At 40.3% G+C, this 12,593-nt stretch overlaps 1 protein-coding gene and 1 pseudogene across 4 annotated transcripts in view; both read left to right on the plus strand.

The window, feature by feature from the left end:
- The window catches only part of DAAM1 (dishevelled associated activator of morphogenesis 1), a 152,645-nt gene that overhangs the window by 19,357 nt on the left and 120,695 nt on the right, over positions 1 to 12,593 (plus strand). Inside the window, exon 2 of one of the 3 annotated variants that reach the window (XM_081120014.1) lies at positions 150 to 198. The exons of the other annotated variants lie outside the window; for them this stretch is intronic. The gene's annotated coding sequence lies outside the window, so the exon portion shown is untranslated. The remainder of the gene's footprint in view (positions 1 to 149; positions 199 to 12,593) is intronic. 3 annotated transcript variants of the gene reach the window in all.
- LOC308552156 (large ribosomal subunit protein uL6 pseudogene) lies at positions 2,109 to 2,809 on the plus strand (annotated as a pseudogene). Its single transcript has 2 exons — positions 2,109 to 2,128; positions 2,244 to 2,809. The product of its transcript is annotated as a large ribosomal subunit protein uL6 pseudogene (transcript).

Consider the following 12,593-nt stretch of genomic DNA (forward strand, 5'->3'; position numbering starts at 1 on the left):
TTAGCCATCCTAATGGGTATAAGGTTATTAAAACTCTTAATTTACTTCTTAGATGGTGGCATTTCTTTCCACTTTATGTTCTGCATAGGGTAATCATTTTCTTAATGTTTTTTCATTAAAAACTTAACTTTTTTTTTTTCATGTTTCAGATCATTTTCTTAGGATACATTCTTAGAAATGAAATAAATAGCTCAAAAGGTATGTAATTTTAAAGCTTTTTGTAAGTACTGCCAAATTGTCCTCAAGAAAGGTTTTGCCAGTTGACACTGAATTAGGGTATTAAAGTATCTTTCATTTCACCCTCGTCTATGCTGAGTATTATCTTAAAATTAATCTGTGATTGAACAGCTGACAAGTGCTATCACATTGTATTTTAATTTACATTTTAAAAATTTGTTAAATAGATTCTTTTTCTCTGTGCTATTTGTATTTTTCCTTTCTTTCGCAAATGGCCTGTTTGCCCATTTATCTGTTTAAATCTAAATATTTTGAAAAGATTGTAAAAGAAATTAATTAGTAATGAAAATATGAAGCTACCAGAACTTTTCATAAATGCAGTAAACAATCATGGGATCCATTAGAAGGAAACTTATGAGACCTCCAGGCACATTTAAAACGATCAAAAATATTTTTCTGTGATTAAGGGCCTCTGGCTGCAGATTTGCAAAATTAATTATCTCAACAAGCCCTTTCCTCATTATCCGGAGGGAAACCATAGGTTAGCTCCTGTCATTTTATGGCCAGGTTGTATTTCCTGGAGTTTGCCTCAGTGGTTTTCCCACTGTGTGTGGTTTTTCTGCTGATAATGAGATTGCTACAGGGAAGGCGTTTCTGAAGGCAAAGAGAATGGGGAGATGATATGTAGTTTTTCCGTTGGACTGAATATGTTTGGAAGAATAGGAGGTAGAACAATGAAATAATCCAAATATTATGAGGAGGGAGGCAGAAGTTTATGTTAGAATGGTTTATGTGATAAAAAAAATGTTATACCCAGTACTTTTTGTTTATAAATGGTGTTGTAAAACAGATACTCAAATGCTTAGCTAAAATATTTACAGCATTGCCTGTACAGCAGCTAATATTAGAGAAATGCTGTACCCCTCACAGTCCGATTGTCTTCATGTTCATCAGCGTAAGTCAGTATTGTGGGGGAGATGGGTTTTCACCTTCCTTAAGTGCTTTAGGTTTGTTCTCATTTAAACAGAAAATAAAAAAGATTCATGTTTTGAAACTAGTTTAGATGGTTATGGTAATCCAATAATAGAATGTAATGCAATGTTTCCCAGCACATTTTAGGAAGACCACTTATTCAGTGTTATCATGGTTCTGTTCGTATATGTATTTTTTTCTGGGACTCTGTTTTGAGACCCTGTGGCTGCCTGTCTTTGTTCAAAGAGTAACAAACAAAACACACAACACATCCTGTGGAGCTCTCTTTTTTTTTTGTTTTGTTAATCCTCACATGAGGGTATTTTTTCCATTGCTTTTCAGAGACAGTGAAAGGGAGGAAGGAAGGAAGGGGGGGAGAGAGAGAGAGAGACATTGATGTGAGAGACATCGATGTGAGAGACACATGGACTGCTTGCTTCCCCCATGTGCCCAGACTGGGGGTGGAGAGTGAACCCACAACCCAGGTACGTGCCCTTGACTGGCATTCGAACCTGCACCCCTTCAGTGTGCATGCCAGTGCTCTAACCATAGAGCCACACTGATCAGGGCTTATGGAGCTTTCTTTTTTTTTTTTAAATATATATTGATTTCGGAGAGAGGAAGAGACAGAGATAGAAACATCAGTGATGAGAGAGTCATTGATCTGCTGCAGCCTGCAACCCGGGCATGTGCCCTGACCGGGAATCGAACCCAGATCTCCTGGACCCTAGGTCGACGCTCAACCACTGAGCCATGCCCAGCTGGGCGATATGGAGCTTTCTTTAGGGCAAGTGTTGGCAGGTAGTTCCTGTGCATTCGTTGGGAGATAAGGTTTGACCCAGTGATGTAGAGGTTGTTAAGAGAGTATTCTCTGGAGTAAGGACCAAGATCCTGAGGAGAAGGTCACTTTTGCACTCTCCTTCCTGAAACAACAATTCATGTCTTCCTAGCCCGGAAGAATGGATATTTCAGCCAATTGGTTAGTTCCTAAGTACCATTCAAATCACAAGTGTTTTGACTCATTATAAAATTGACTGATGGAGCAGAATTTCCAGGAGTACCAAATGCCCTCTCTTTGCCACCTCTACTGGGAGGTTGAAGACCATTCTCAGCAATCAGATTGTCTACATTCCAGAAAATGTCGAAAGGAAGCACAGTTATTATGAAGGGCCCCAGAGGCACCTTTGGGGGGTACTTCAACCACATCAGTGTAGAGCTCCATCTCCTTGGAAAGAAAAAGAGGCTCCAGCTGACAAATGGTGGGGAAATAGGAAGGAACTGGCCATGGTTCGCACTATCTGCAGTCATGTACAGAACATGACCAAGGGTGTTACACTGGGCTTCCCTTGTAAGATGAGGTCTGTGTATGCTCACTTCCCCATCAACGCCATTATTCATGAGAATGGTTCTTGTTGAAATCAGAACTTTCTTGGGCAAAGAATACATCTGCAGGGTTCAGATGAGGTCAGGCGTTGCTTGTTCAGTATCTGAAGCCCAGAAAGATGAGTTAATTCTTGAAGGAAATGACATTGAACTTGCATCAAATTCAGCTGCTTTGATTCGTCAAGCGACAACAGTTAAAAACAAGGAGATCAGAAAATTTTTGTATGTCTCTGTGTTTCTAAAAAAGGAACGTTTAGTTCAGCAGGCTGATGAATAAGATCTAATTTCAGCAAGATGGCAGATGATTCCTCGGACTTATTTGTGATATTTTAAAGACACAATAAAATTTGTGTATTGATTTGGGAGGGGTGTAGTATACCAATACCTTTTTAAGAAAGGAATCAGACACTTCACTCCACATTCTGTGGACAAACGACACCTCCAGTGTCTAGTGGATCATGAGATGTTTGAGATGTTTTATCTTAATTAAAAAAAATTTTTTTTTACTTGCAATGGCAAAATCTTCTGAAACAATAAGATTATAAAGTCTTTTCTTTTGTGGCTGGTAAGGTTCTGGACTAAAAGTATTCAAACATACTTTTCTTATTAATGGCAAGGAATTCCATATTATTTTATGAATTTACCAAAGAAAGTTGAGTTAAGAAATATAAAACACTGCTCTATCATTTTCTGATTCTGCCATCCTTTGTTAATTCTTATTATAAATATATAGATAGACTATATAACCACTGAGTTCGCATTCTGTAATTTTCTTTATTTAGGTTTTATTTTTTAAAGGGGCTAGTTTCCTAAGTGGGTCCAACTTTGACATTTTATAGGATATCATTAATTTTCTACCAAGATTGGCAACTATTATTTGGACTGTGTTTACTGAGTGTCTCAAATGTATAACTTATCTTGTTTTCTATTGAAGAAACATTTTTAATACCTAAGCTTAAAAGTGACAAAGTGTAGGTTTATTTATGCATTCATTGGTTGATTCATGTATGTTCCCTGACCAGGGATCAAACTCATAACCTTGGCATATCAATTCTAGCCGGCCATGGTGGCATGAACTTTTTTGGAGTGAGAATCTTTTTATAGAATCAAGTCAGAAGCCCTTATATTATGAATTGTCCCAAGGAGAACTAATGCAAGTAATTAAGTCAAAGTTTCAAACTACATGTTATGACTCATGTTGTAGAAAACTCCCCAGTGGGGGAAACACAAATTCTTTAGCCTGCTCTCTACTTGTGTGACTTTGGCTAATAATCTTTTGGTCTTCAATTTCCTCACCTTTAAAATGGAGAGGTTTGGGTTAGCTTACCAGTTGTGTGACAGTTTTGTTGTGTGTCCAGTGGCTTTTAAAGGAGTACAGCATTCACTGTCTGAGTTGACTCTGTTCTGAATCAGAAGTCAGGATGCCTCCTTTTTAGACCTGGACAATCGAAACCTGGAATGAGTTATTTGCCTACTAATAAGTTTAGTGTGACTACAGAATCAAAATTAGAACTCAGTTCTCTGCTAACCATTGCATCTTAGATGATTATCTGACACAGCCCTGGATATCGGATCCATGTGTCCCTTTCCTCACTTCCTATTCCCTCCAAAGCCATGGCAGACAGTGTTTATCTGATGATTATCTAATGTGACATATCTTTCCTGCTTGGACATGGCCTCAGAATCCTCCAACCAACAATTTACTAGCTGTAGTTAACAGACAAGGGCATCTAACTAGTTTGACACTGTTGGTAGTAGAATCTTTAAAATAAAAAAGGCCACTGTAAATTCTGTTAAGGAGATTTACTTATATTGTTTAATTCAAGTGGAATATTGTTTCTCTTTAGGAGTGGTTCCCAATGTGATGATTCCTTTTTAATTTAAAAAGAAACTATAGATTCCCACATGACCATGAATTCAGTTACACTTCAATGGATTTCAGTTTCATCAATCACACAGCACACACATTCATTTGGGCAAATGAGCCTACATATCTGTGTGAGATGGTTTACATGCTTATAAATGAAAGGCCCCTTGTAATGCCGTCCCACCCCTCCCTCCCCCCAAGAGCCAGGCGTTAGACACCATTACTCTATACCACTTGGTCCTTTTTTCCCTTGGTTTCAGTTTAAATTTTTAAATAGGATCAGGTTTTTTTCTTTGTTTGTTAAGAAATACATTCTTTTAAAAAAAAGATTGATGAGAGAGAGAGAGAGGGAAAACATCGATTTGTTGTTGATTCTTGTATGTGCCCTGACTGGGGATCGAACCCACAACCTTGGCATATTGGGACGGCGCTCTACGCAGCTGAACTCCCCAGCCAGGGCAGCATGAAGGTTTTGTTTTAAGAGATCTTGGTGGTTTTCCTACATGTGCTTAGAGTCCCAGTCCCAGGAAGTGCCTCATGGGAGAACCCCCTCCCCATCGGCCTACCCCCTCCCAGCTTTAATCAGCTTGTCTGCTTCAAACTCTTCTCTATATTGGGGCTCTTCAGGAGAATTCATTTGGATAAAGGATTACACAGCTTAAAAAATATTGAAAACCACTGCTAACCCCACCTGCCCATTTTACGCAGTGTTTCGGGGTTATACTATTAGGATAACCAGGATGCAGCGCTCACTGTCCCACTTGCAGGCCACCCCCAGTCTCCCTACCTGAGCTGCTATTCATAGACGCCCTGGGGGCTGTAAGCTGACGCCACCGCCGGCTGAGAGCAGCACAGACTTATAAGGGAAGAAAAGTTCTTTCCGTTGTAATACCAGGGGAGGCAAATCTGTCTCCACCCTTGAGTAAAAGGCTGTGTGGTGTACATATTTGTAAAGGGTGTCTTGTTTGGGTGTGGGCTTCTTTTACTATTTGGGGTGGGTGGAGGGATGGTAAAACCTTTTTTTAAAACTTAATTTTCTCTTAAAACCGTAAGAGCTATGCCATGGGCAGAAGACAGTTTCCTTTTTCTTTTCTCCCAGCTCTGTGTCCTTCCCTGTTGTGTTCGTGGCATGCGTTACCTTGACCTTATTTTAACCACTGTCCACCAGTCTTTGGTCTCTCTCCTGGATTTTGCCATCTATCAAAGGACAGCTTCAGGGCTCATTTCTCTGCAGTGCTTACCTATCGCCATTATTCCATTAACATGCCATCAAGATATCAGCCAAATTGATATTAACATGCCTGGTCTGGGCTTCTGTTTTTTTTTTGCCTAAGGTTTTAGCATGAAGCCAAATGTCCCTCCAGAGCTTGCTGTGATTTCTAGGACTTCCTTACATCAGTTTACCTTGGATGTTTGAGGCCAGGTGATCCAGAATCACTACAGCCAGTGTCTGGTGACAGTTTGCAGTGGGTCCATCTCAGCTCCATACCTGGGTGTGGGGTGTTTCTCATTCAGATCCTTGGTTGGCAGGACCTAGGCAGTGCTGACTGTTCCCGCAGACCCCTGCCAGCCTGCCTGCTTCCTCACCCTCCTCAGGAAGGTCATCTCCTCCTGGGTAGAAACGCTTTTCTGCCAACTGTGGCAAAGCCAAACACTTAACTTCAGTCAATAGTTTCAACCCCCTCCTTGTTTCTTATGAAACTGAAATGACTTTCTCTGGCCCACCTCATTTTTTACTAAAGCAGAAGAGCCAGAAATTAAGAATGTAAAAAGAAGAGCCCTGACTGGGCACCTCATTTGGTTAGTGTTGACCTGATATGCCAGTGTTGCAGGTTCTGTCCCTGATCAGGGCACATACAAGAATCAACCAATGAATGCATAAATAAGTGGGAAAACAAATCTCTCTCTCTTCCCTCTCTCTCTTTCCCTCTCTTTCTCTCCCTATCTCTAAAATCAATTTTAAAAAAGAATATAAAAGGAAGAAAGAACAAAACACAGGAAAGCCTTACATCGGAAATCTGATCATCAGACAATTGAGCAGTAATTTTTGCTTCTAAGTATAAAGCTGAGATGTAAAGGGGATTTCGGGAATTAGTGAAAGCCTTCACTCTAGCAGGGATTTCTTCCTGTCATTTCCCATATGGAAATTAAAAAGCTATTTACTGTCTTTAGCCGGAGATATTTTCCTCTCATCTGTCAGCCTGTCAACAGTCTATTTTCTTTCAGAAAGAACTAGGGTAGCTAATAGCATATTCTGTCCACCTAAGGAAAGACTACGGGAACTTTAGTTGTCACAGCATGTCACCAACACCCTCTAGAGACTCAACAAGTTCCCTTCCAGGGAAAAAGGCTGGTGAGCAACGTAATGACTTTGAAGGACCCTTAAAGTATATATGAACTTAATGTTCTTTGGTGGACATATTTCACTAATGGTAATTTAGTTTCTTCCCAAGGCAAATTAGGAACTGGGAGGTGTTAAAAGTATCCACTGATATCTCTGTCACTGGAATTATCAATTAGCTTGTGATAATCACAACCAAAGTGACTGCTGTTTCAGGTAAAAAAAGTAGGAGGGTAACCTCAAGGATTATGACCCAGAAGCTCTTTTAAAAAGGCATCTCTATCTGAGTAAGATCTGTAGTCTTGTTAACTGTAATGTGTCAATAACAGTTTTTTTGATAATGTACCATAGTTATATAAGATATCACCGATGGGGGATGCAGGAGACATTTCTGTACTTTTCCCCCCAATTTCTTATGAGCCTATGGTTATAGAAAGATAAAAAGTTTAAAACAAAACAAAAAAACCCCCACAACCCTGAGAAGAATTACCCTTCCAGGTGAGACGTTTCTGGTCTGAATTCCTTCCCTCCCACTTTCTTTCATTTCCTACCTCCCTTCCTCCCTCAGCTTTGCTTTATTGAGGTATATTTCACATACATAAGTCACCTATTTAGAGTACAGTTAGTTTTTTCACTGTTCATTGATTTATTCACAAAGTTGTACAGCCATCACCACAATCCAATTCTGGAACATTTTCATCTCTCCAAGAAGGAGCTCTATAGGCATTAGCAGGCATCTGATAATCCTCCCCCTCCCCACTCCCACCCCCATCTGCATCCCCGGCAACCATTAATATGCTTTAAAAAAATGTTTTTAATTGATTTCAGAGAGAGAGGAAGGGGTAAGGAGGAGAAAAACATTGATGTGAGAGAGAAACATCAATCGGTTGCCTCCCGCACGCACACTGACCAGGGACTGAACCCGCAACCTGGACATGTGCCCCGACCAGTAATTGAACCGGCGACCTTTCAGTACACGGGATGACACTCAATGAACTGAGCCACACCTGCCTGGGCACCATTGATAGGCTTTTTGTCTGTATAGATTGGCCTGTTCTGGACATTTAATATAAATGAAGTCATACAATATGTGGCCTTTTGTGACTGGCTTCTTTCATTTCGTATACTGTTTTCAAAAGTTCATCCCTGTCATAGCATGTATCAGTATGTAATCCTTCTTTCGGCCCAATAATATTCCATTTTATGGATATACCACATTTTACTTATTCCTGGACATTCAGGTTGTTTTCATTTTTTGGCTAGTATGAATATGCCGCTGTCAACATTTGTGTATAATTTCGTGTGAACATATGTTTTCAATTCTCTTGGGGTAAATACCTTAAGTATAGCATTTCTAGGGCATATGGAGACTATGTTTAACATTTTGAGGAACTGCCAAACTGTTTTCCAAAGTGGCTGCACTGTTTTATATTCCCACCAGCAATGAATGAGTGTTTCAGTTTCTCCACATCTCAGGTGTTTCCTAAGCACTGTGTTTTTGTTGTGTTTACAGAATGTTTCCTCTTGTCTTGGTAGGTGTGGGAGCATGGAGTTGAATGATAATTTGGAGGAAATGAAACAAATGAAAATCAAATAAATTATTTTCAGATTGGCTCAGTGTAGCTCTGGAAACCTTTCAGCCCTGAGCCTACAAACCTTCCTGTTTGACTGGATATGACATTACCAGGAATTTTACTTTCCTGCTTTTATTTTCCCCGAGGAGAAAAAAGAAATATGTCTTTTCCTCAGCTAGACATGGAGGGTTCAAACAAACATGAAGGACCCTTGAGTTATTAATAATTCTACGGGAACATGTACCTGGTTGATGCCCAGATTAGTTTCTCTAAAATCCTTCTCTTGGTGCTTCCTCTGTGCTGTTCTCCACCAGAGCGTAACTTAAGAGCTGAATCAAGGTTTGTTCACTTGGTGTTTGGAAAAGAAACGGTGACTGGATGCTGGTCAGCTGGCTCAGGGCCGTTGGCAGGCCTGCCACAGACCATGCTTTCTGCAGGCCGTAGCCTCTCAGGCTCCTTAAATGCCTGCAACAGGCAGTGGTGTTTGAATTTACCGTCTGAGCTCAGAATAATGGGACCTTTTATAATCCACCATGGCAGAGAGCAGGCAAATCTGGGGATTCTGGAGGTGGCCCAGTGCACCAGCCAAGACAAGGCCCCAGCTCCTGTGCCCTGGGTGGCCCTCCTGGGGAGTAGTCAGGGACAGAGATACCAAGAAATGTGGTTTCTTAATGCTGGTATATAAAGATGACAACTCCTACTGTGTTCTGGCCACTGTTGGTTACTTTTGGTCATATATTGACAGTAAGCAATCAGATTATTTTGCCTGCTGAAACCACTATAACGGAGGAGGCCCTCCTCTTACGATTGCCTTTCTCACATTGCTCCCGTTTTTACTCCTGGAGAGCAGAACTTGATGAGTGACATTTGCAAGGGTAGATTCCCTCCAGATTTCGTTCACACACCCAGTGTGAGCCTTTGACACTCCCCTTGTGGGTGGGGTTCACTACTTGTAGGTAGGGTCTGGAAGGTGAGTGTTGGTTCCTAGGGCTCTTCCAGGCCTGTTTTAGCTCACCTCCTTGATCAGTGTCTAGTCATACCTCCTCTGACTTCCCTGAGATTTCTCACTCAAATCAGGAGAGGATCCCATGCTCCCTTTAAAAACTGCCCCTCTCAGGCACATTCTTTCAATGTCCTGTGTTATCTTTGTCAAATCAGTATCTTCCATTAAAATGAGGTTGGGGGTGTGTATGTGTATATGTGTGTGGGTGGGCGTGGTTTGAACACCTGCCTATGTATTACACCATGCAAATTGTCTACCCATTTTATTAAGCCTATATTTTAAATTAGGCAAAAATAAGACTTTAAGTACATCAATTTCAAGGGTCAATTTCATATCACCATAAAGAGTTTAAGATCAGAGTAACAGTTGACGTGTTTTCTTTGGCTAACCCATTGTGTAATTTCTGTAGTAATCAACATATTTGGCTTACTGACGTCAATTGGAACTATAAAGAATTGAATTCTAAATATGTACTACATATATATATATTTTTTTTTTCTTTTGACTTGTTTGTGGCCAGTTATGCTTTGACCAGATTGAGCATTCATACACCTTCCCAAACTCTCCAAAATGGAAGTTTCCAGCAGTTTTTAATGTTTAAAAACAGATCTTCAATACACATTTGTTCACCTGGCATTGTGTTTGACCTGGTCTTGGGAGAAAGGGCACTGTTTGAAAAAGGCTAGTTTTCATGTGGGTGGGGAGTGGAAAACTGGCTCTTCCTAATCTGTATATGTGCTTTTTTTGTGATTGACCACAATAACTCAGAGAGGCAGCCTGTCTGACCTGCCAGGGTCAGGCCAGCTCCCTGTGAGTGTCTGTGACTGGTCTCTAAGGCAGTAAGCATTTATCAAGTGTCAGTCACCGTTAACACTTCATATAGCTACCTTCAACTTGAGTACTGTGAGTGGATTTATTCACATGACAACTTATCCACAAAGTCATCCTTTTATCTCTTTGTGACATTTTCACCTTTGATGGACTTCCGATTATATCAGTGTGAGCTTATAACTGGAGTTCTGAGGGAAGTTTGAGATTCCATTCTTATAAATAAGACATGTCTTATGCTGTCAATATGGTAGTGACTAAGCTATACATGGCTATTTAAATTATAATTAGTTAAAATTAAAAATTCAGTTCCTCAGTCACACTGGCCACATTTCAGACCCTCGTTAGCCTCATGTGGCTAATGGAAACTATTAAACATGCACAAATAGAACATATCCATCATAACAGCCAGGTGGCTGACTGTAGACTTTTCTCCACCTCAGAAGATCCAAGAAAGCCGTTAATCACACTAAGGGAAAAGCTTTGCTTAGGTCAATTCAGGTGCTAGAAAAGTTCTGCTGTCTGTCCCTAGCCTGAAATGAGAAAAGTAAGCAGATGTGTCATTCGTTCTCTGGTTTTTTCTGGGCAGTATTTACTGGCTGTGGTTTTGTTTTCAAAGGTCTGTGAATGTCCAGTAATTAGACTTGCTCATATTCAAATGCAAGTTTAATATTCTGAAACAGCATATAAATAAGTTATTATCTACTATTTCCTTCCATTAGAACCGTAATTCTATGTCCAGGAGTGAGATGAGGGTAAGTTAAAAGTTTCCCAAGATTTGATTATTTAAGGCTCTCAACCCTGGTTTTACCTTTCCCCACCCCCTTCTTTCCCCAGCATATGCTTTCCTTCTCCTAAGTTCCAGCGGCCCTTCTTTTGCTTCTGTAACTTGTTTCTTGAGCTCACAGAGCCCAGCTGGCTCACTTCTTCTACCTCTTTGACTTTCTAAATAAACTTTTGCTTATAAAAAAATAAAGATTTGATCATCACTATTGACCTGTTTTCTAATGATGCCCATATGTATGAGTTTCGTCTTATTGAGGTTTTGTCTTTTTTGAGAGTTCAATTTCATTTTGGTGTAAATGTATGTCTATCTGCTTTTAGTTCTTTGGGGATAGTTTTGTGACTGGATATTTGTTAATTATCTCTGTCCACCCTGAAATTTGAATTTACAGGCTATAATCTGTGAATAGAATTGAGCACAAATCTCCTTCCTCAGTCCTCCACACATGATTGTTAAGTTATTGAAGCTTTTGTGTGACTGATGTCCGAGAGTTGAGGCTGCTGCATACAAGACATATAACATAGACAAACAGTGTGTTAGCTCTCCGAGAAGGTCCTGGCAAATGGACAGAAGAGTGGCAATGAACTGAAAGACCTTTCCTAGACAATGCGAGCATTCCTTTAATTTCCATTAACTTGAATAATTCTCAATGGCTTGAGAATATATAACTGTGTTATTCCTAATGTTGGCATTTGGTGGTGATGGTGTCTACATCAAAATTATATCTAGCTCTGGCTAGTGTGGCTCATTTGGTTGAGCATGATCCCGTGTACCAAAAGGTTGCCAGTTTGATTCCTGGTCAGGGCACATACCTAGGTTGCTGGTTTGATCCCTGGTTGTGGTGGTCGAGGTACATGCAGGAAGCAACCAATTGATGTTTCTCTTTCTCTACCTCTTCCCCCCCCCCCCCCCAAAGTCAATGAAAACATATTTGGAAAAAAAATCATATCTAAATGTAGGCCAAGCAGGTGATGCTGAAGAGAAATTTAACTCCCTCCACCCCTACCACCCCACCACCCCACCATCCCATCACCAGCCTATCTTCAGGAACCTTGTAGGTGAGGTTGTGTGACTTGTTTCTTTTTTTTTATTTTTAAAAAATAATCTCCCTGAGGGCTGGAAAAACTCCATAGCAATTAGCTAGTTCTTGCCATCACCTCCAAGGAGATCATTGGTGTGAGGTGGTGAGTATCCTGGTTCTTGTTCTCTGCTGTCTTCTGGGACAAGCAAGAGCACTTTTTATTCTTGTTACAGCACTTCAAGAAGGGCATTTACATTTTCTCCTTCAGGAAAGATCACTCAGATTATTTATTGTTGTTTCACATCTGCTTATAATTGGTGGTACTTTTTTTTTTTTAAGTCCGTGGTAAATTTGTATGTAGACTATTATATAATACTCTTTCCTCCAAGAGTAAAACCTGGGTTAAAGTCTAGAAAATTGGAATTTCTGCTTTCCAGAACTGGCTGTTAGATCTAGTCAAGACTTAGTGCTGATGTCTTTACATGTTCATGAACATATAAACATATAATGCTTGGCGTGAACATGAACTTGGCCACCATGTATTCTGATTCAGTCAGCTCCTACTTTGGCTTCCTGCTCTCAGGATTCTGTTTTTCTCGAATGCCTTTGGTGCCCACTTATTGCCTCAGGGACTGTGTATGGT

This window comes from Miniopterus schreibersii (assembly GCF_964146895.1).
Source record: "Miniopterus schreibersii genome assembly, chromosome: 1".
Taxonomy (NCBI): Eukaryota; Metazoa; Chordata; class Mammalia; order Chiroptera; family Miniopteridae; genus Miniopterus; species Miniopterus schreibersii.